We start from the raw sequence: 24,176 nt of genomic DNA, 5'->3' as shown, positions 1-24,176 counted from the left end.
TGCCGGTAGGAGGGAGACTTTATCACTTCCGGGATCATTGGACCTTCAGTCCATGGGCTCACAGCATAATATCAAGGGGCTTGGGTTGGAAATGGTCACAGGGATCCCCTCCTCCACCGGTGACCTTCTTCCAGAGACCCACTCCCATCCTGGAAGAGTACACTGCGGAGTTACTCAAGAAGAGAGCAATCAAGCGGGTTCGATCCCTGAAGTTCCAAGGCCGCCTGTTTACAGTCCCGAAGAAAGACTCGTCGGCGTTGAGGGTAGTTCTGGACTTGTCGAAGCTCAACTCTTACATCCTTTGCGACAAGTTCCGTATGCTGACTATCTCTCAGGTACGGACCTTACTTCCCCGTGGGGCCGTCACCACCTCTATCGATCTTACCGACGCCTATTATCATGTCCCAGTAGCTCGAAACTTCTCTCCTTATCTAGGCTTCCGTCTCGGCAAGAGAGCCTTCGCATTCAAAGTCATGCCCTTCGGTCTCAGCATTGCCCCCAGGGTATTCACGAAACTGGGGGAGACGGTGCTCGAGCAACTCAGACACCAAGGGATACAAATCGTCGCCTATCTGGACGATTGGCTCATTTGGGCCCAGTCGCACCAGGAATGCAAAAGAGCTACGTCGAAGGTACTCCATTTTCTCTCCAAACTGGGCTTCCAAGTCAACCTCCGGAAGTCCCGCCTACAACCATCAAGCCTCTTCGAATGGTTAGGCATCCGTTGGGACCTCTCAAAGCACAAGCTCTCCCTTCCTCCCAAGAAGGTGAGGGAGATAGCTTCCAAGGTCAGGAACTTTCTCAAACACAAACAGGTGTCCAGAAGAGCTTTAGAACGAGTCCTCGGCCTACTCCAGTTTGCCTCACTGACCGATCTCCTATTAAAAGCCAAACTCAAAGACATCAATCGAGTTTGGAGAAAGAGGGCGACAATACCTTTAAGAGACAAGACCTCGAAGATCCCCTCTGTCTTGAAAATGAGACTACGACCATGGTCCGATCGGAGGAACCTCTCCAAGTCAGTTCCTCTACAGTTCCCCTCTCCACAAGTGACAATTCATACCGACGCGTCTCTGAGTGGTTGGGGGGGTTACTCCCAACATCAGATGTGTCAGGGCTCTTGGTCACCCGCCATGAGACAGTTCCATATCAATGTTCTCGAAGCCATGGCGGTGTTCTTGACCCTGAAGAGAATCTCCCCTCCGAGGTCGACCCACATCAGAGTAGTCTCAGACAGTACGGCCGTAGTCCACTGCCTCAACAGGGGGGGGTCCAAATCACCCAACCTGAATCAGATCCTAGTCACTATCTTCACCTTGGCAGCCGACAAAGACTGGTTCCTGTCAGCAACTCACCTAGCAGGAGTCCAGAATGTGATAGCAGACGCATTATCCAGGACGAGCCCACTGGAATCGGAGTGGTCCCTGGACATGCACTCCTTCCGGTGGATACTCAGGCTGGTTCCAGGTCTCCAGGTAGATCTATTCGCGACCCGACTCAATCACAAACTCCCGTGTTATGTGACACCGAACCTGGACCCTCAGGCTTATGCCATGGACGCATTAACCCTGGATTGGAACCATTGGCAGAAGATCTTCTTATTCCCTCCAGTGAATCTTCTACTGAAAGTCTTGCACAAACTCCGCTCCTTCAACGGGGTAGTAGCTTTAGTGGCACCTCACTGGCCAAAGAGCAGTTGGTTTCCTCTCCTCCTCGAGTTGAAACTCCGTCCCTTCCGGATCCCATTCCCCAAACTGACCCAGGTGGTCCAAACACGGACTGTGTCAGATTCCTCAAGGATAGCCAAAACCCTAACTTTGTGGATTTCATGAAGTTTGCGGCACGTAGGGACGCAAACATCGACCCAGATAATGTCCTCTTTATAGAATCAGACAAAAGGGACTCAACGATTCGCCAATATGATTCGGCGGTTAAGAAACTAGCGGATTTCTTAAGGACTTCAGACCATTCGGTTATGACTCCTAATTTAGCCATCTCCTTCTTTAGGTCCATTTTTGACAAAGGCCTAGCAGCTAGCACTATAACCACCATTAAGTCAGCTCTGAGGAAAGTCTTCCTGGTTGGGTTTAACATTAACCTGGCGGAGTCTTATTTCTCATCTATTCCAAAAGCATGTGCTAGGCTTCGACCTTCGGTCCGTCCTCAAAAGGTCTCTTGGTCTCTAAATGATGTCCTCAAACTGGCCTCCGACACGGACAACGAATCCTGCTCTTATATCACTCTTCTTAGGAAGACTTTATTTCTAACAGCTTTGGCCTCGGGTTCCAGAATCTCAGAACTAGCAGCTCTCTCACGAAACTCAGAGAACATGGATTTCCTCCCTTCAGGTGAGGTACTTCTTTCACCAGACAGGGCGTTCCTAGCTAAGAACGAGGACCCCCAAAATAGGTGGTCCCCTTGGAAGATTATTCCTCTTCTCCAAGATACTTCTCTATGTCCGGTCACCACTCTCAGGGCCTTTTTAGCCAGGACTGCTACCCAATCGTCTGGCCCCTTGTTTATCAGAGAACAAGGAGGTACCATTTCCATACGTGGCATTAGGCAACAGATCCTATACTTCATTAAACAAGCCAATCCGGGTTCATTTCCCCATGCTCATGATATCCGATCGATAGCTACCTCCATCAACTATTTCCAGAATATGGACTTTGATAACCTTAAGAAGTACACGGGTTGGAAATCTCCTATGGTCTTCAAACGCCACTATCTAAAGAACTTACAGGCTCTTAAATATCCAACGGTTGCAGCTGGGAGCCTTATCTCTCCCCATTGATCTTTTGTTCTTCCTTTCATCCATCTCTTCTCTTCTCCCTCCTACCCGCCACTCGCACCACGACGCCGCTTCCTTGGTGGTTCGTTAGCCCTAAGTGTATTACATATTACAGTAGGTTAATATGATTGTAACTATTATTGTTTTCCCTTGTTATTAAGTTGGGATATTCTTAGCCATGTCAGTTTTGTTGCATGTTTTCCTCTGATACTCAGAGGTTTCCTTGTTATCACTATGCCCTGTGGCTAGTTTATATTTTATGCCTACTTACCTGAATTATATATGATTTTCTTTACATGGTGTTGTTTCTCTCCCCTTATTAAATTAGTAGTTATTGTTGGGCTTGGAAGGCATTCTCTGGTACATTTTCGCCCGGCGCCACAGGTTCGACCCAGAAAAGGGATTTTGACGAAGGAAAAATCTATTTCTGGGGAGAGACCTGTGGCGCCCGGCGAAACCCTTCCCCTTATTTTACACGATCCCACCCTTTCCTTTCCAAGCCATCATGGTCAATACAGAAGGATGTTGTTCAGATGGCGCTCGCGTCGTGGCGTGGGTGGTGCGGCGATGGGGATGTGTCTAGGGCCTCTGTATCGGCCCATCCCTTTGGCGAAGGAATTAACTAAATGGAAGACAACCTGTGAATAGTGGATTTCACGCGCCTTTGCTTTATACACGACACCCAAAAGGTGCTCGCGCGAGGGTTGTAACCTCAGCATTCCATGCTTTTATCTTTCTCTGGTATAATTGGAAGGTTTTTATCAGAAAAGGTATACAAGAAGGACTTTTCGCCGGGCGCCACAGGTCTCTCCCCAGAAATAGATTTTTCCTTCGTCAAAATCCCTTTTGTGGCAGTATTTTTTTTTAGATATATTTTAGTTTGTTAATGGATATTTACTGGTCTGCATTTTATTTGGAGTTTTTGGTGAAAGTAGCACTCCACCTATGGAAGGCTGTCTTTCCTTTCAATGTTTCTTTTGATATTTTTTATTTCTTCATTAAAGAATGCAGTTGATGGCCCGTAGAAAGTGTCGTCATTGAAGAGCAAGGAATATCGATCGAGAGAAGTAACTTGGAATAAAGTTTATGGGCAGGAAAGTGTCCTATGTCGAATGCAGTTGATGGCCCGTAGAAAGTGTCGTCATCGAAGAGCAAGGAATATCGATCAAGAGAAGTAACATGGAATAAAGTTTATGGGCAAGGAAAAAAAAAAAGTATGTCATCAAAGAGCAGGGAATATTGAGAAGCATTGTTGTACAGGGGTACGTTTCTATTTATGTAATTATTTTATAAATATTGAAAATAAAAATTCAATAAATCTCCAGAAACACTTTTATTTAACCATTGAAAAATACAGTTAAAATGCTAAGGGAGGATAAGGGAGGATACAAGTTATTTTAAAAGAAAAACACAAAAAAATTTTTATGTTCTTAGTCAACACTACAGTAACCCATGAGGCAATCTAGTGTTCTCAGCATATGGTGATCAGACAGGTACCTTCACCCATTTTAGAAAAGTTCAAACTAGCACTCATGAAGAGAGAGTTCAAGTAGATACTCACATGTACAGAGAGAGGATGGACCCTCCTTGTCCTTGTGATATACCCCTCAAATATTTGAGTATTGCCTGTCAATGCAGAAGAACTAGTCCATTTTCTATAATGGATACTTAAGGACCATTATAGAAAATGGACACTTCAGTATCCATTTTCTATGCTGGTTTTGTACTCCAGGATGGGCCACATTTTACTCAAACTTATACTTTGTTACGTAGCAATGAATAATAATAGCCAGCAATATCATTTTGATTTTAGTGTTTTTGTTACTTAATCTACAAAGTTTGATGACATTTTATGAAAATTGACCATAAAAAGGGAAAAGATTAAGATGTCAAGTTCGTTTAGGATATAGTTTGATATGCCTTACCTATGCATTACATTACAATATGAGCACAATGCTTACATAACACACCAGAACAGTAATTTCCAGCCATGTACAGCCTAACTCCACCTTGGTGGGAGTGAGTTCTGTGATCATTTATTCAAGGTTGTTAATAAAGTAATTTAGATAAATGCACAATATCGTAAGATCATTGACATTTCACCAAATATACTTAACATCTCAAATATCGATTCAGACGCCATAACCACCGTAAATGAAATTAAAGCTCACATGGCTGGGAGCGACTTGCTGTTCATGCAATTATTGACACCCATATTGTAATACTACATATATAGGGCAATACAAACTTGTTTACAGACTTGACATGAAACTTTTCCCTTTATAATTTTGGATCATTATCATAAATTACTTTGTAGATACCATGTAGTTGATGTTGGCAAATTATTAACCAGATTACATAATTGGTTTACATAGGTTCTAACGCTCCTAATTCTAGATCTCTATATTTCATTTTGAACTTTTTTTATGGATTGAAATTTAATTGATAGCAACTATTGTATCATTCGAATCAATTCAATTAGTTAATTGTATCAGAAGTTTAGTTTGATTCCTTTTCTGCAGTTAAAATAGTTTTACTAAGTATTATATACACTTGCCAGATGTTGGTATGTGGGACTAAGTGAATATTTAATTCTTAAACAAAATTGAGATAGAAAAACTTAATTTCTTCTAATATATTTAGTCAAATTATGATTTTAATTATCTAGTTAAATTTACTTATAAATAAAGGCAAAATTGCTTTTAAAGGTCACCCAGGGAAATTAATTACACTTACAAGGTCATCCAGGAAAACAAAGAACTATATTGGAATTTTATTGTTTGAATAAGTTTACAAATCATCCAAAAAATCTAAATCATTCATGGTACAATTAGTTGCAAGAAGGCCCATTCAGCCACCTCAAAAGCAGACAAGACAGGGTAAACCTCAAATTGCTTCACGATTGTCCTTCATCCCATGTAAGTGATTGAGTCGGGTAAAGAGGAAGAGATGCAAAGCGAATATTCTCATTATCTCGGCTTCTTCCACCAGCGAGATAATCAAATCGGACTTGAGTCGCCTTCTACTCACATGGACCACCAACAAACTGAAGATATTCTTGTGCAAAGAATTCTCCAATGTGCATTCTATATTTTCACCTTTAACATAAAAGTCTTAAAATTAAGCTTAATTACTGAAACTTAATTTGAAACTTATTTTAAGGGCTACTTTTCTGGTGCTGTACAGTGCTATTTTATCAAGTGCATTCCCAGCATTTGGCATTCCAAAAATTAAACTTCTAATTCTACAAATTTTATCTAATTTTAACCAAGGGCTGAAATCTACTTAATACTTACTAGCAGAGGATAGTCTTACCCTAAATTTATTATAAAACAGTTGCACCCTAAATTGGTAATTCTGTTAATTGTCCTTTATCAACGTTAAGAATTGACATTCGATAACATACCTCTAAGGGCAAGGTAGGTGTGTGTGTGTGTGTGTGTGTGTGTGTGTGTGTGTGTGTGTGTGTGTGTGTGTGTGTGTGTGTGTGTGTGTGTGTGTGTGTGTGTGTGTGTGTGTAGAGAGAGAGAGAGAGAGAGAGAGAGAGAGAGAGAGAGAGAGAGAGAGAGAGAGAGAGACGCAGTATTAAATTTAGATAAAACTCCTTAAAACTTCCACTGGATGGTATGATAATTATAGTACTGAATAAATTCAACTAAAATTCTTTACAATATAATTTTCAAATAGCTAGCTCTATAAATCAAAAAACCAAAACAGTCAATTTCATGGTTAAGCAAATTATGAAAATTTTCTAGAAGTTAAAGAAAAGTATCTCACTTCAAGCATTACTCCCGTGCGAGGGACAATTTCACTAACATTAACACCATTATTTTTAATTCGAAAGGAATTCTGTTTCTAGCAAGCACACATCTGAAGATAAGTTTCCACAATGACCTAACTTTGGGCCAGTACCACTGAAATCTATAATCTTTGGAGATAATTATAAAGTTATAAATAAAACTGATTCAGTACTAAGACTGTTTATATTCTTGAATAAGTAAATTAAAGAATTAATACAATTAAGATGAGATTCACAGAATTTTCCAGATTTACTGGAAATTTAAATTTATTTCATAATAAGCGCATTACGAGTAATAAGAATTCATATTAAACGTAGATTGTAATTTCAATATTTACTGTGCCTGGTAAATTTAAAAGGTAATATGAAATAAAATAAAAATTCACCAGTATATGGAAGCCATAATGTAAGAGGAAGTAGTGTGTGAAAGGCATTTTTACCTAATATAGATAACATTCATCTTACTAGCAACTAATTTTAAATCATCAATTTATTGGTAAGAACATCATATAGCCCAAGGTTTATAAAATTAAAAATCCCGCAATGTTGGGGACATTTCCTTAATCACAAATGTCTTTCAATACATCAAAAAAAACAATTTTATGGAGCTAAAACCTAAGATTTGGTAATGTTTCGCTACAAGAGTAATCTGTGTTGCATCAAAGTTTGTGCAGTCATATCTATCATGACTACTTTTGACTATCACTAAATTAACTAAGTTCACATTGCACGTACTGTATTAGTCTGTGCGACTGCTCACGAATAATACCATGTCTCACCACATCTGCTTTACAGAAACTGGAGCATCGCTCCAAATATGGAATAAGGCAAAAATAATAAAGGACTTGCTCATGGTTTCACATTAGATTACCAAGTGATAAGAAAAGAGCAATGTAGTAACTAGGTTATAAAATCAGTAACTATGTAAATGAAATGTTAAGAGTTGAGCTAAATCTGAAACTATTAAAAGTTTAGATTCTCATCCTCTAATCAGCCAAACTACTATTTGAACGATTGAGTTGAATAGGAAAACTTGAGTGATTTACTTATTTTAACTATTTCAGGACCTGGTCTATCTACAACTTTGGATCCCTGTCATAAAAGGAAGGAAAGAAGGAAGGGGGGGGGGAGGGGGAGAGAGAGAGAGAGAGAGAGAGAGAGAGAGAGAGAGAGAGAGAGAGAGAGAGAGAGAGAGAGAGAGAGAGAGAGAGAGAGAGAGTTGTTATTCAAGTAAAGATCACTATGTGTAAAAGAAAACTACAAATTCCAGTTATGAAATATACAGGAACATCTATACTATGTTAATATCACTGAAGCTTGGAAAAAATTCAATTCAGATTTATAAAGACCAATCAGAAAGTAAAAAACATGATCCGCTTGTAAATACTAAAATAGCGACTATTCAATTAAGTTCTGATGTAACAAGGAAATCAACCAATGTCAATACCTTTAAAATAAGACTAGCAAAAACTAATTAAGGCCTACAGGGAAAATTGGTGCTAAAATGCAAAGTGAGTTAAGACCTACCAAAAAAGAACTTATTTCAAACTAAATCTGATCCACACAAGAATTGAGGAAAACATTAACCAAGTTCAACTACTAAGTACAAAAAGAAAACTAACAAGCAAATTTATAAGTAGATTTCAATTTATCATATGACCTATCACATCAAGCACAATTATCCAGCTAGGGGAAAAAAACCTTTTTCGATCCAGGCATATTTTAAGTATCTTATTGAAACGCCATCATACTTTGGAATAAAATATACTTCAATAAGACTTCTAACAATCATCCAAAAAACAGAATACACAACTTCAGACTATAAAACTAGAGATTATTTAACTAAACTTTGCATTATCAATTACAGGGTATATTAAAGTTTCTCCTGCCATTGCACCTAAATACAAGAAAACCCAAAATGAAACTTCAATTATATGAACTATATCAAGCATAACTTTTCACCTGGAAAAAATTAGATTCTGACATGTTGACACTACTAAAATGCCATCATACTTTGGAATAGAATATACTATATAACTTCATCAAACAACCATCCAAAGGGAAACAGGAATAGACAACAGATAATTCAACTGGAGATTATAGACAAAACTATTTCCATCAATTTGAAGGAATTTACAAATTTTTCAACCCCCCTACCACTAAACATTCAAGCAATCTTTTCTAAACATTGTTTATATGTTTAGGAGTCGTTTGGTCGACACCCTAGTAGCATCATGCTTTAAATTAAGACTGTTTTTACGATCACATGCCCTTACTATCATCAATCACAATAATTATTAGTTAGCAGCAATCTTATTCGCTAAGCTGTAAATCTAATTTGGTCAAAGATACAAATACTATACAATCCGATTTAAAGTTGAGAAAACTACGAAGACTAGGTTGAAAGGGAAAGTATTATAAAAAAAGATTTTACTAATACTAAAAAGGATATAGTGAGCAGTCCTATCATTATATGCTTGATAATCTAAAATTCTAATATACAATAGATACATTAACAATACATCTAACCTTGTTTAAAATTCTTTTAATGCACTATGAACTTAATTTTCTCTGGTTGATATTTTATTCAACTCCCTAATCAAAGCCCATAGAATGCAATTGAAGGATTCTTCACACAAAGATATCTACAATCTGTTTTTGTGATGTTTTATCCCTTCTACTATGTCAGGTACAAGAGATGAAAAGCAACCTGAATACAAAGTGACGTTTTACACAGCAAGCTGGTACCCCCTTTTCAGGTAGCCCATGGGCCACAAAGTACAAATAACTGTACCATAAAGCAAGATATTAAGGATGATTTGAAGGATGACCAATTTTAATAAGTAAAATGGGGAAAAGTTTTTCATTCAACATCTGGTAACAGTATGTAATCCAGTTCAGTAGCAGTTAATCAATTCAACATTGGGCAACCGCATGTAATAAAGTAGCAGATTATTAATTACCAGTTATAATTTTTCAGAATGCATCAGAAATGCCAATTCAAAATTTATATTATGATTGAGAACATTGCAAAAAAAAATCTAGATCCAGATCACTAATGAAAACCTTTGATTAAAATACTGAATAAATTTGAATTTTTCTGTCTTCCTTGAAAATTAAATCAAACTTACTATTCCTGCAATTTTAAAAAAAAATTCTTAAATTTACAGAATTACAATATCTAGAAAATTTGCCAAAATCAACAACTACAGCCACAACAAAAATACATGAAACAAAATTGTTATTGCTGGTATTACAATTGCATTACCAAGTAACAAAGTAATACTTAGGTTCAAGAAAAATTAGAGTACCATAAATGGAAAATAGACCTAGTTCTTCAGTACTGTCAGGACAAACTCAAATATTTGAGAGGTAGAGCACAAGGACAGGAGGGGTTCATTCTCTCTGAACAAGTGGGTATCTCCTCGAACTGTCTTCACAGATGCTAGTTTGACCCTTTTCTAAAATGGATGAAGGTACCTGTCTGATTGCCATATGCTGAGAAACACTCTTGCCTCATCGAGTCACTGCAGTGTTGACTTAGATTTTTCTTTATTGTTATCTTTCCAATTGCTAAACAAATCTACAGGAGAGAATGTAAAGTGTTAAAATCAGTTTTACAATAATAAACTATCTTAATTGTCACAAGAACTGACTGAAAACTTCAGTAAAAGAATCTTATCTTTGGAATTTCAGCTTGTCATTTAGCCCTTTCAAAATAATCAATACAGTAGTCCTAAAATATGTTATCTGAATGCAAGGGGAGGCTAAGGTAACTAGCAAGAAGCAAAAAGAATAAAATACAAGCCAACAACAATTTCAGATGGGTAAAATATAAATTGATAAGCTATTACCCAGCCTATATAATTCCAAAGTTTTTAAAAAGACATGCTAAAAATGGCCAATTAAGCATACTAAGGATACTATCAGAAATTACCAGAAAACCTACTTCATAATGCTAGGAGTAGGGTATATACCCAGCAAGTTAATGAAATTAACTAAAGCTTGTCATCCCCATGACTAATAGTCAATTCAAATATTAAGTTTTCCCTCTAAATATTGTGTAGTGACCAGCATTTGTTGATCTAATAAATATCCCACAAAAATCAAAATCTATGAATTGCTATTTGGTAGACTAGTAAGCGGAATATCGAAAGAAGGCTAGACTAAGTTTTAGATTAGTAATTAAGGACCTTAATCTAGCATATATAATCTGGACATAAGACACCCCAATCATGGGCTTTACTTCAGAGCACTGCAATAGCCACATAACTAATAGCAATGAGAAACAGAGGGGCTATGTTGGCTAACAATTCAACATCATAAGAGTAAAAACACTGAATCCACAAAAACATGCCAATGAAAAATATTGTGCAAAATGTAATTGTTAAGTATTACATTTAATTGGTCTAAAATCACAACCTTTCATAACAAAATTTCAATACCATAAACTAACCAGATAATTTTCTTCCTCTATCAAACTACACAACAGTGATAGGCCACGTGTCATACGTTGAAAATTGAGACTATTTTTAGAACGAACCAATACTTGACTAATAATGAACACTGGAATACATACACAAGATAATGTATTATCTAATATCAAATACTTGAAAGAAAAATATGGTCTCAGTGAGAAGTGAAAAATAACTAAACCCCATTACAAAAACTAGGCCACAGTAGGCCTGAAGTACAAATTCCAAGAAAAATCTAGTTATGCAGTAAGCTTAAAATGGCCATCTTGTTCATTTTAAAGTGCACATAAAAAATATCAGTTGTTGCAATAACGATGTGAAATTTTTCCTACAGAGTACTTTTGTGTCATTACTGTAATGTTCCTCAGAGCTGGGGACAAAGAGCTAACCTGTGCACAATTTGCTGCACAAATTTAGTCTGCAAGGGAGGCCTGCAGACTAACAGGATTTATTATGGGTTGCACTGTATATGCAGCATAATAATAGCACATTATTTGAAATTAAACTGACTAAAATAAATGAAGTAGTGGAGTCGTGCTAGCGAGGTGAAAAACAAACCAAACCAAAAACACTTGACAAAGTAACAAGTTGGGAAATGGAACCAAGATCTGGATTAATGTTACAGCAAACTTAACCTTATTAATTTTTCTGTGTCTTGTCTTAAAAAAATTAAGATCAAATCAAAATAAAAACAGTAATAGCTTCAAGATTTAAAAACTGACCTAAACACTGTGGGACCTACTTGGACTTCTTGCTAGGCTGAACAAACCAATTTCTATCCCTACTAGTTTTAAGCACATTTATATCATAGTAAAATCCATCCTAGGCAGAATTAACTTTCCAATTTCAGCTAAATAAATAAACCCAAATTGAAACTTTTTGTAATCTATGGCCGTAGATAAAATTAGTATCCTATAGAGGACATAATGAGAGCTGTATGTAGAACAGATGCAAATACAGAAGTTTTCAGATTTTAAAAAATATGCAATTTACACAATTTCCCAAAATAAATTTCATGTAAAGTCAAAACTTCTTAAAAAGAAATAAATTGAGAAAAACAAATTGAGAACAAAAACCAATTTCATATGGAACCTGTGAACTTTCAGTAAGGAAAGTCTTCATAATATGATTTAAAAAAAATCATCAAGTTACTAATTACAGTATGTAAAATCACCAGAAAACTAAGCAAACTTCCAGGTATGTACATTATTGCGAGTCGAGATATTTCTTAGTAAAAAGTTATGAATTGCCATGGCTGAAAAACATTAAAAGAAATATCCCACAAAGGCAAAGGCAATTAGCAACCGCATTAAATCTAATGCATAGAAGATTCAAGTTGCAACTATCATCCATGTATTACTCATCCAAAATCAATATGGGAAAAATTTGAGCTTTTTAATATAAAATTAACATGTATGACCAAATCTGACATTCTAAATATGTAAGTAATCTTAACACAGGAACAAATAAAGGACAAAGTAAAAGTAAACCATGAAAATAAGTAAAACTTTTTAGATTATTTAAATAGTAAGGATTCAAAGATTATTAGAGAGTTTACTGTTGCTAGATGTGTAGCTTAAAATTGCGTTGATAAAATTTGATTTATTAAAATCCATTAATATGCAGCCATTTTTTTAGCTAATGTAAATACAAATATAGTGTGAAATGTTAAATACTTTCAGGAATACCTGAAACTGCCAAAGATACCTAGTTCTTCACAGTTAAATTCCAGATGAAATTGGTTATGTACTAAACTCACAAAAACAAAATTTGACTTGTAAACATGGTGTGAAAGTTATGAAAGTAGTATCGGTTGAAAATTAATAAAATAGAAACAGACTACATCTGCTTAAACCAGGCAATTGATTTAGAGAATGGAGGCTTCAAACAAACTAAGATTTGTTTAGTGAAAACCAAGCTTTCAGCTTTTGAGAAAAATATTCAACCATTAGGATAGATTGTATTAAAAGGTAAAGAACTTTTTAAATGTAAACATTCAAATGTTGAATGATGATAACAGCCTAAAATAAAAGGGAATACTTTATAGACTAATTAACATAAAAGGGATTACTTTATAGACTAATTAAAGATTGGATTGAGAAACCGTAAGTTATTTGAAAGATCTGAGTCTTACATGGTGATACAAGTATGCTGTTATAATTATACTACCCTTTATTACCAAGTGATCATAACTTATGATAAGCTTTATCATTCAATAGCGTCACCAACTCCAAGACCTCATTTTAGTGACCCAAGTAGAATTTCAACAATCCAAGAGGTTTTGTAGGTAAGTGTCACTAAAAATCTCATCAGCAGACAAATTAAAAGTTGAACAAACTTTCATAATTTTCACACCAAACAATTTATAATCTAATCACCATTTCCATATACTGTATTGCAATAAATAAATTCTGGTTATGCAGATATTGAACTAAATCAATTACCAATTAAAAATCACTGAATTTAGAACTGTCATTTAAGCAAATGGGAACAAAACTTGAACCATCAGAGTTCAAAAACTGAATACTCAAAGTTGATAGACTTTATGCTTAATAAAGTTAAGTGATGATTTAGAACAAATACTTTAAACCCATACAAAAGCTCCAGTACTAAAATATAGCCATTACACAATATGTAAAAATGAAATTATGTATAGATTTAAGAGTTTTTTCAAGATTGGGGAGAATGTTTCTTGAATATACTTTGAAGAGACCAATAAATTCATTAAAATTACATTCAAACCAAGTTTTATATTATGCAGACTTGAAAATATGCTTTGCAGGATTTTAATGCAAATATAGGATTAGGTTGTAAATATTCTTTTAAGAGAATTTCAACTGAAAAAAAAAGGCTTCACAGAATTTTCTACTGCACAGGGAATCGTAGAAATGGAGCTTTATAGCAGAGGTCATTTAGTAAAAATTTTAAATGTATTCATTCAGTATTTCCAATGGATATTGTATGTTATATATATAAAATAAAACTTCGGCGTTCAACAGAGAAACTATAGTTCCTTTAGAAGAAAGTGTTGAGACTATCCCGGATTTCTTTCCTGGTAATACAGCTTTCAGTTCAAACCTGCAATGAAAACTCAATTTAAGGAAGCCATCTTGAACCCTCAGAGTCTTTATAGTGCCTAACTTTGCAATGGATTAGTGTGATAAACTAAGAAGTTTTATTCATTATCAAAATCATTTATAAAATCTTGTTTAAAATCAAGCAGATGCAACTACCTTTGGAATTACTAGATAATGAAAATTTATTGGTAACATTTGTCTTCAAATGAAAAAAAAAAAATATGCTCAAAATCAATAAGCATAGGACTAGATGACTATATATATTCTTACCACTTAAAAGTAATTTCCTTGCGTTCAAGGTTACCAAGTTTTCTTCAACCAGTATCATATGTGAAGTTTCTTCAATCCACTATTTGCTAGGGCTTTTCTCCAAATTGCATCACTTGAAGTTCCTCAATGAAACATGTGAAAAAAATTAAGATACATTAGGTAATTTACTAGTTAAAGCTTAATTTACTAAAATCCAAACATATATCTAATCAAAATGTTGAATTATAGACTAACTGATCTTGATAAAACTTTGAACCCATTCAAGGCTACAGCCAAGTTTTGGCTTTAAAAGTTACATATGACAAATTTATTTCTAACCTAAATTAAAACCTGGATTTTGATGCCTTAATTTTCAGTAATACCTTATACATCATAATCATAAAATGTACTTGGACAGTTAGGTCATACTCTAATGTAGTGGATAGATTTGATACCAAGCTAATTTCAAGTTTAAATATTCCACCATCCAGTTTTTCAGACTAATCTCCGAATCATTATCTCATGGGCTGTAGATCCGAGTGGCTGCAAACACTTCAAACTTTGTGCTTCATATTTGAATTTTGGAATCTGGTGAATTAACAAATTCCACTATGCTTTTAAAAATTTCATAATTAATCAGGTCTCTCTATGCTTTTAAAAATTTCAGGTGAATTCACCCAGTCTCACTATGCTTTTCAAGCAATTTCTAGCACTATCGTCTTCCCTGTTTAATTTATCTTTTTTCACTTTAGAGATATGTCGAGGTATAGTTTCTTGATCAGATTAATGGAAAGACTAAATATCAGCTTTGTATAAAATCAATTGGCATCCTCCCAACAATGTTTTGGAGTACTTCATAGGTACACAAGTCCACTATGCAAATTATGAACTAGTCAGTCACTGAGTTTATACTGATTTTATTGAATGCCTTAAATATAATTTATACGAACCACTCACAGGCATCAAAACCCATCTGTATCGCATAATTACTTAATCCAGTAATGTGCATAAGATTCTGTCTTCCTACAACCTTTAAGCGATTCATCGAGTTTTCTACAGGATGCCAAGTAAGTCTCCCTTCTTGATGGAACTTTTCATTAACTACCTTCAACATAAATTGGTTCTGGATAGTACAAGGTTTTGGTAAACCATTAAAGCTCTTGCTGTAAAACTAGTGACCTACATTCTCACTACCTTTTCAACCTTTTTAGTGCTTCCAATCTCTAATTGCATGTATTCTCCAAAATTCAAAAACTGTGAAAGCTTTTCTTCCATATGGCATGCACTACACAACAGCCTGCCTTTTGGATGCCCAATCCCATTAAAATTCTTGAAAAGTGCCATCATTGAAATAGTTCACTTTAAATTATATTCCTGGGGAAGTGTATTCTTGCATTCTGGAATGGTAGTATTTAAAGATTGAGAGACTCCAGAGTGCTCAGTTCCAGTGTTATTGCTATGCCCTCCAGTGATGACAAGCTATGTCCTTAGTTTCAGATGTGTGGGACCTGAAATGAACACCCTACACCGATCTTCAAGTCTCATGATCAATGCTATATACAGACTTTCCTCATCCATGTAATTCAAACAAACTTTCAAAAAATTGGACATCATGACTTCTGGACAGTTTCATTAACTGTCATACTAGACAATGTCCCTTTCCCAAGTCAGAATATTTATTGTGATTATTGGTGCACATTGCAGGAACTAATATGATTTAACCAAAGATTGCCATACACAATGATAGTAGAGGTCGTGTCTTTAACAGTAAAAATACTTCAACCTTTAAGAAAGTGGAACGTGGATGATTCAGACTAATATCTTTCTCGGTTACCTCTGAATCAGGTCCTCCTCGAGATCTAGTCTGGAATTTCACAGCTATCCAAAATAAAATATAGTTGCTAAAGAGTAAGAAAAAAGTGCTGCTATAAAATATTTAGAGATTGAAATGCAGTACAGTACTAATTCCGTTTCATATAAATCCTTCCCATTGGTCTTCAGTATTCTATACTTCAGGATAAAGTCTCCCTCATGATCACGCTCTGAGTTTTACGAATGCTAAAGTTTTCAAGTTCTTAAAAGTGAAAATTTAGACAGACCAGCACCTACCTGACCAGAACCTGATGAGTTAAACTCCAAATATAAAATTTGTTGCTCCAAGTCTCAAAATCCAAATAAAGCCATTGTAATTCAGGTCAGCTTTCTTCATACGTTCACCAACAGAATTTATCAGACTGGCTGAAATGATTAATCATTATTACAACCTGAATTTCTACAGCTGCAGTTTTAATATTGTAAAATCAAATTAAGTCTGATTGTAAAAGTATCAGGAATCAGGAATGAGGTCAACATATTTGCTTTGCAATAATTAAAAAATAACATTTTCATATTAAAATAAATTTTTCAACATACTTGCCCAGTGGATATACATATAGCTAACGTCTCTGACGTCCGGCAGAAAATTCAAAACTCGCAGGCAATCGAAGATTGGGTAGCTGGGTGTACTACTAGCGCCACCACTCGCCAGGATACTGGAACCATTCCTCAAGTCCTCAGGTCTTCTCTGCCCATAGGCCTCTAGAGGGGCGGAAGGTAGGGAGTTTTATTATAAATATCCACCGGGTATGTATATTAAAAAATTTATCTTAATATGAAAATATTTTTAAACATTCAACTTAGCTGGTGGATATATATATATAGCTGATTGATACCCTTGGTGGAGGGTAAGAGACCAGCAGTAAACAACATAGGAATATAACTCGAGTTTTGATAAAAACAAACTTAAGGGTTCGTACCTGATAAGGAAGCTGACTTATGATTCTCTGCCTCATTAGTCCACTATCCTTATGAAGCCCAGCGATCCACTCAGGGGGCTGAAAGACTTCTAGGAGCTGTCATATCTGGGGTGACCACCCCTATGACAGGACCTCAACCAATATCCTTGATCTGGGCGCTCTCAAGAAATGACTTTGACCACCCGCTAAAATCAAAAGATTGCGGAAGACTGTCCCAGTCTCCACATAACCAAAAAGACAATAGTTTCAAGAGAAGAAAAAAGGTATTAGGATTAGGGGAATGTAGTGGTAGAACCTTCACCCACTACTGCACTCGCTGCTACGAATGGTCCCAAAGTGTAGCAGTCCTCGTAAGGAGTCTGGACATTCTTTAAATAATGTGAAGACAACACAGATTTACTTCTCAAGAAGGTTGCGTCCATAATGCTTCGTAGGGATTGATTTTGCTTGAAAGCCACTGAAGTTGCCACAGCTCTGACTTCATGTGTCTTTACTTTCAGCAATCTAAAGTCAGCCTCACCGCAGTGGTGTGAGCCTCTCTAATCAAGAACCTGACAAAATACGATAAGGATTCTTTGACATCGGTAAGGAGGGCTTCTTGACCGAACACCATAAGGCCTCAGACTCGCCTCGTAAATTTTTGGTTCTGTCTAGGTAAAATTTAAGTGCTCTCACAAGGCACAGGACCTTCTCTATCTCGTCACCAACCACATCTGACAGGTTGGGAATCTCAAAAGATTTCGCCCATGGATGGGAAGGTCGCTCATTCTTGGCCAAGAAACCAAGTTGCAAGGAGCATACTGCCTTACCAGTACAGAAGCCGACGATCTTACTGAAGGCATGAACCTCACCAACTCTTTGCAGTAGCAAGACTCACTAGAAAAAGTGTCTTTAAGGTGAGATCTTTAGAAGAGGCTAAGTGCAAAGGTTCAAATTTCTCAGACATAAGAAATTTCAGAACATCCAGTTTCCAAGCTGAAGTCACTATCCGATGCTCCTTGGAAGTCTCGAAAGACTTGAGGTGGTCTTGAAGGTCTTTATTGTTAGAGAGGTCTATGTTCCTGTGCCTGAACACCGCAGGCAACATGCTCCTGTAACCTTTAATGGTAGAGGAAGAAAAGTTACGTTCATTCCTAAGGTGTAGCAGGAAGTCAGCGATTCGGGCTATAGAGGTATAGGACGAGGAAATAGAGGTGACTTTGCATTATCTCGAAATACCTCCCATTTGGACTGGTAGATCCTGATGGTGGAGGATCTCCTTGCTCTGGCAACCGCTCTAGCTGCCTCCTTCAAAAACCCTTGTGCTCTACTCTCTCTCGATGGTCTGAAGGCAGTTAGACGAAGAGCGTGGAGGTTTTGATGGAACCTTTACATGTGCGGTTGCTGGAGAAGATCTAACTGCATTGGCAGGCTTCTTGGTATGTCCACCACCCATTGATGTACCTCGGTGAACCATTCTCTTGATAGCCAGAGGGGAGCAACCAACGTCAACTTGATCCCTTCATGAGGCGAACTTCTGTAGGACTCAGTAAAGGATTTTGAAGGGGGGAAACGCACACACTTCCAGGCGAGACCAGCCCAGAAAGAACGCATCGATGTGGGCCGCCTCTGGATCTGGAACTGGAGAGCAGTAAGTTGGAAGCCTCTCTGTTCTCGAGGTTGCGAACAGGTCTATGGACGGATGTTCCCATATCCGCCATAGTTTTTCGCAAACCTCCTGATGCACAGTCCATTCTGTGGGAATGACTTTGCCTCTTCTGCTGAGGCAGTCTACCATCACATTCCTTTCTCCCAGAATGAACCTTGTTAGTAAGGTGATTTCTCTCTCCTTCGACCAAACCAGAAGTTCCCTTGCAGTTAAGTAAAGGGACTGCGAGTGGGTCCCACCTTGTTTGGAGATGTAGGCTAACGCTATGGTGTTGTCTGCGTTTACTTGCACTACCTTGTTTCGGATCAGTCTTTCGAAACTTTGAAAGGCCAAAAGAACTGCCAGAAGCTCCTTCTGGTTGATGTGAAGCTTTTCCTGGTCTTTGGTCCATAGGCCCGAGCAATCTAGTTTGTCTAGTGTTGCTCCCCACCCCGAGTCCGAGGCGTCTGAGCACAATATATGGTCTGGGTTCTTGTGTGCATGAGAGAGGCCCTCCTGAAGTCTGAGATTGTCGTACTACCATTTCATGTAAATCTTGACCGTCTCTGGAAGTGGAATGGTCACTGCTTCTAAGCCCTTCTTGTTCCAATGCTGGTTGAAGTGAAACTGGAGAGGGCGAAGATTGAGCCTTCCTAGGGAAAAACTACTCCAGTGACGAGTGTTCCCAGCAGACTCATCCACATCCTTACAGAACAAATGCTCTTCCTCCGGTAAAGACGAATCTTTAATAGAGCTTGCTCTAGTCTTGTGCGCGATGGAAAAGCCCGAAAAACTAGACTCCGTATCTCCATCCCCAAATAGAGAATAGTTTGAGATGGGGTCTGTTGAGACTTCTTGTTGACTAGGAGACCCAACTCCTTCGCTAGGCCCAAGTCAATCAGATCCTTCAGACAGCGATCGAAGGACAACGCCCTGAGTAACCAGTCGTCTAGGTATAGGGAGGCTCTGATACCTGTCGAATGCAGGAAGCTCGCCACGTTCCGCATGAGCTTCGTAAACACAAGACGAGCGGTGCCGAGACCGAAGCAGAGAGCTCGAAATTGTAACACTTCCTTCCCATATACAAATCTTAGATAGTGTTGGAAGCTCGGAAGGATAGGGATATGGAAGTATGCGTCTTGGAGATCTAGCGAGACCATCCAGTCGCCTTCCCTTACTGCTGCAAGAACAGACTTGGAAGTCTCCATTGTAAACTTCGATTTCAGAATGAACGCGTTGAGAGCGCTCACATCCAGCACTGGTCTCCAACCTCTGGAACTTGGAAGAGGCGGTTGTAAAAGCCTGGAGACTGCTGGTTTAAGCACCTTCTCCACAGCCCCCTTTTTTAGCTATAGGGACACATGTAGGTGCAAAGCTTGTCTTCTTGCGTTCTCTCGGTATCTGGGAGAGAGATCTATCGGCTCTTGGACTAGAGGGGGTTTCTTTACAAAGGGAATTTTGTGCCCCTCCTTCAACAAGAGGACAGACCATTGGTCTGCTCCTCTTCTCTCCCAAGCCTGCCAGAAGTTCTTTAATCTGGCCCCTACTGCTGTCTGAAGTTGTGAGCAGTCAGACTGCCACGACTTTATCTAGCTCCCCTCCTTTTACCTCGTCTTCCATCAGAGCGAGAGTTGCCTCTGCTGGAGGCTCTACCACGAAAAGGAGGACTGAACCTAGATGCAGGGGTATCCACCTTCGGTTTGCTGCTTGTAAACGACGAAGGCAACACCTTGCGAGCAGTTTTAGAAACCAGGTCATGGGTGTCCAAGGGTAGCAATGAAGCTATTTCATTCACAAGATTTTGGGGGGGAAAAAGCGAACGAGAAAGTGGTGCATACAGAAGCTCCGACTTCTGACAAGGAGTAACTCCCGTAGCCAAGAGAGAGCACAACGTTTCTTCTTAAGAACACCCGCCGTAAAAAGAAGCCAGCTCATTAGATCCATCCCTTACAGCTTTGTCCATGCAGGACATAATCTGAACCATAGACATTATTAAAAACAAGACACTTTCTTGCTAAAGGCTCCCAATGACCAGTCAAGAAAGTTGAACACTTCAAAGGCACAGAAGATGCCCTTGAGCAGATGGTCGAGTTCCGAGGTTGTCCATAAAACTTTAAAGCGTCTCATGGCCAGACGACTAGGAGAGAGTACCAGGCTTGAGAAGCCCCCCTGGGCAGAGGCAGGTACTCCCAAGCCAAGAACTTCTCCTGTCATACCGGACGCTCGAACGAGAAGCAAGTTTAGCTGGAGGGAAGGCTAAGGTTGACTTGCCAAGACTTCTTTTGGACTGCAACCATTCTCCCAGCAAACGCAAAGCTCTTTTAGACGACCGAGAGAGCACCAACTTAGTAAACGGAAGCTGTTGTAGCCGTCCCCAAGGTGAATTCTGAAGGAGAGCGTGGAGCAGCAGGCACAAAATGCGAAGGAAAAACTTCCTTAAAAACAGTCATGATCATTTTAAAATCCAAGGACTGTTGAGCGGATCTAGGTTCCTCTTCTTCTGACAAGGTACAGCTGTGGAAAGGGGATCATCCGCTTCCTCCTCAGAAAAAACTTCATCCGGAAGCTCGACGTATATGCAAGGTGGAGAATCAACAAGGTATCGGAAACTGTGTGGAATAGCTTGACAGCTTGCATCAACCTACCGATGGGTAGCAGGAAGAGGAGGAAGGTCGACGTCACGTCGGGACTGCATCGACTGACGTTCAACATCACATCGAAGCTGACGATCGGCGTCACGTTTGACAGCATGCTGAATACTGGGGGTCACGTCAGCTTGACATGAAACTACGCGCTTGGAAGCATGGTGAGAAGTGTCACGCTTAAAAGAACCGTGACGCTCCGCAAGCGAGGGTTCCTGTCGTTCATGGGCTGGACAGTAAGACTGCATGAATGAGGACAGTTTCAACCTGCATGTCCTGCAGCATGCTAAAATTAGGGTCCGTCACAAGTGTGTCAGGGCGTGACTTCGGTAACGTCCGTTCCGCAACGTCAGTGATGACAACAGGAGCAGCAGCACTGGAACATCCAGACGAAGCCACAGAACCGTGACCCTGTAAAGGGGTCTCCGGAGCAATCATACCAGACGTTATAAGGGAACGTTTGGCAGGAGTACCTTCATCCGATGAAGGCAGACGTTCTGGACTGCTCCAATGACTGCAGCCAGGATGTTGACTTTGGTCTGAAGGGACCAACTTCCTCTTGAGAGGTCTGGAATCCTGACGCCAGGATTTCTTACCGACGTTAACGTCTTCAGAGGATGAGGAGAACTTAAGTCTCACCTCTCCCAAGATAAGGGCGATCGTGACGAGCAACGTCAACCGCAACTCGTGAGGGGACGTCTGTTCTTGGATTAAAACCTATCGTTCCCTTTCGTTGTTTGACATTCCTTCTCCCAGGGGTTGGGGAGCTTGAAAGAGGTCTAGGACTGGGTGAACGGCAAGTACAAACAGACGTGCCCTCCGCAACACTGAACACATTTTTCACACTTTTATCACTAACACTGGCACTTTATAACAATTTAACATCTAACATGAGCTGATTCCTATTCATAGCAAGCGACTCACCTTGGCACCAAGAGCATTAATCGCCTTGATCATGTCCATCACTGAAGGCTCGTTAGTGAAGTAGGGGGTTCATGAACTACCACTACAGGGGAAGGAAAAGGTTCAGGGACATGGGGAGAGGAAAATTCGAGAAAAGCTCTTCTCAATCTCTCTCTAACTTACGAGTGTACTGCTCATATTCAAGTCACTCTGTATCAGATAAAATTACACTCGTCACATCGATCCCCAAACCGACATATTTTACCTCTACGCTTGTTACAAATTGAGTGGGGGTCGATAGAGGCCTTAGGAAGGCGGGTCTTACAGCCTTTAACACATTTCCTATACACAGGGGAAGGGTCAGCCATTTTGGAATATCCAAAGAGATCAAATAAGCAAGGGTAAAAAATAGTCATATCAAAAAGAGTTTAAGAAAAGTCGTAAGAAAAACCAACCAAGCGAAAGCCATTAACCAAAAAACAAGTACTTCACCAAAGCTGTAGAAAACAGGAGGTTATGTGCGAGCAAGTAAATTCCAATGTTATCGCCACAGCGGCAAAGAAGAACTGAGGACTTGAGGAATGGTTCCAGTATCCTGGCGAGTGGTGGCGCTAGTAGTACACCTAGCTACCCAATCTTCGATTGCCTGCGAGTTTTGAATTTTCTGCCGGACGTCAGACGTTAGCTATATATATATCCAACGGCCAAGTTAAATGTTTAAAAATTAACACTTAATTTCAAGGTACTGGTGAATCAACGTCAGATTCAACATTATTTTTCATTAGAAAATCTGTTTGGGAATTAGTTTAAATAATGGCATAATAGTTAGAAATTTACCAACATGACACTTAGATTTAATTCTAATTATTGATCAATGTAAACAAATTTGTCATTTCCCTTGGTTAATTTTTTATAATACATTTCAGTCTTACCTTTGTCAGTTAATCAGTATACGAGATAACTGGTCCCCCGTTCAAGACAAACTCCATGAAATATGACTTTTAGCCTTCAGACTTCACCCATTATCTTCCATTGTCCCGAGATACTCTAGATATTTCACCTTTGGCATTTCATCAGCATAAATCTAAAAGAAAAAAATTAGCACATTAACACTTGAAGCTTCAATTTTATGATTTCCAGAAATTTTATACATTGCAGTAGTGATATAAAAGTATACAAGTTACAGTACTTATGTATTTTAGTACAATAACTGCCAAGAAATATTACTACCACCTTTCTTCCCTTTATTGAACCTTTACCCCTCCAATATCGTAAAAGTGTCTGGTTAGAAGGGCCTGGCAATCTACAACACACCCTTTATTTTGAAATTCTAAAGCAGATTTAAACTTATAATGTATGTAAATTTATTGCATTATAATTTTCTTACAATATTGAGGCTAAAATTTCACATTATGTCTGATGGCTTATTGGGTATCTTGCTACATTATTCCATACAGAGAATACTCAGGCAAAACACTAATTAAGAGTACACCTTATATTCAGTAACAAATTCTTGACTGACATGTCTCTGCTTATTCAATTCATCTAATTCAAAGATAAAGACTAAAGTATAGATAGTTTAATTGCTTGGTCTTAGTTTGTCAACTAGGATTGAATGAAAGCTTTAAATTTAATACTTCAATTCAAGATAGATTCTACTTCATGTACTTGACAAAACTTCACTATCTTATGATAATCTACCAAGTTTTACATGCTATAAAATCAGCAGCCGTGTACAATTTATGAAATCTGCAAGTTCAAAAAACTATTCTCAGCATTTCCCCAATCTGTCATCTGTGGGTTTAATAGATTAAAAAT

The 24,176-nt window shown here is 38.3% G+C and overlaps 2 long non-coding RNA genes across 4 annotated transcripts in view; one reads left to right on the top strand and one right to left on the bottom strand.

Annotated features, from left to right (window-relative positions):
• Positions 1-4,014, top strand: part of LOC137631991 (uncharacterized) — a 69,838-nt gene extending 65,824 nt beyond the window's left edge. The window contains exon 3 of one of the 2 annotated variants that reach the window (XR_011041976.1): positions 3,796-4,014. This is a non-coding gene — a long non-coding RNA (uncharacterized lncRNA). The remainder of the gene's footprint in view (positions 1-3,795) is intronic. The other variant, XR_011041975.1, reaches the window with a different exon arrangement.
• Positions 4,015-7,777: 3,763 nt separating this feature from the next.
• LOC137631579 (uncharacterized) overlaps positions 7,778-24,176 on the bottom strand; it is a 29,334-nt gene continuing 12,935 nt past the window's right edge. For both annotated transcript variants that reach the window (XR_011041910.1, XR_011041911.1), the window contains exons 2-5: positions 23,291-23,442; positions 16,501-16,629; positions 14,413-14,524; positions 7,778-14,143 (exon numbers count right to left, since the gene is read on the bottom strand). This is a non-coding gene — a long non-coding RNA (uncharacterized lncRNA). The remainder of the gene's footprint in view (positions 14,144-14,412; positions 14,525-16,500; positions 16,630-23,290; positions 23,443-24,176) is intronic.

Source organism: Palaemon carinicauda, chromosome 40, assembly GCF_036898095.1.
Source record: "Palaemon carinicauda isolate YSFRI2023 chromosome 40, ASM3689809v2, whole genome shotgun sequence".
NCBI lineage: Eukaryota > Metazoa > Arthropoda > Malacostraca > Decapoda > Palaemonidae > Palaemon > Palaemon carinicauda.
The sequence above is the reverse complement of the archived record's forward strand: the minus strand, read 5'-3'. Positions and strand labels throughout refer to the sequence as shown.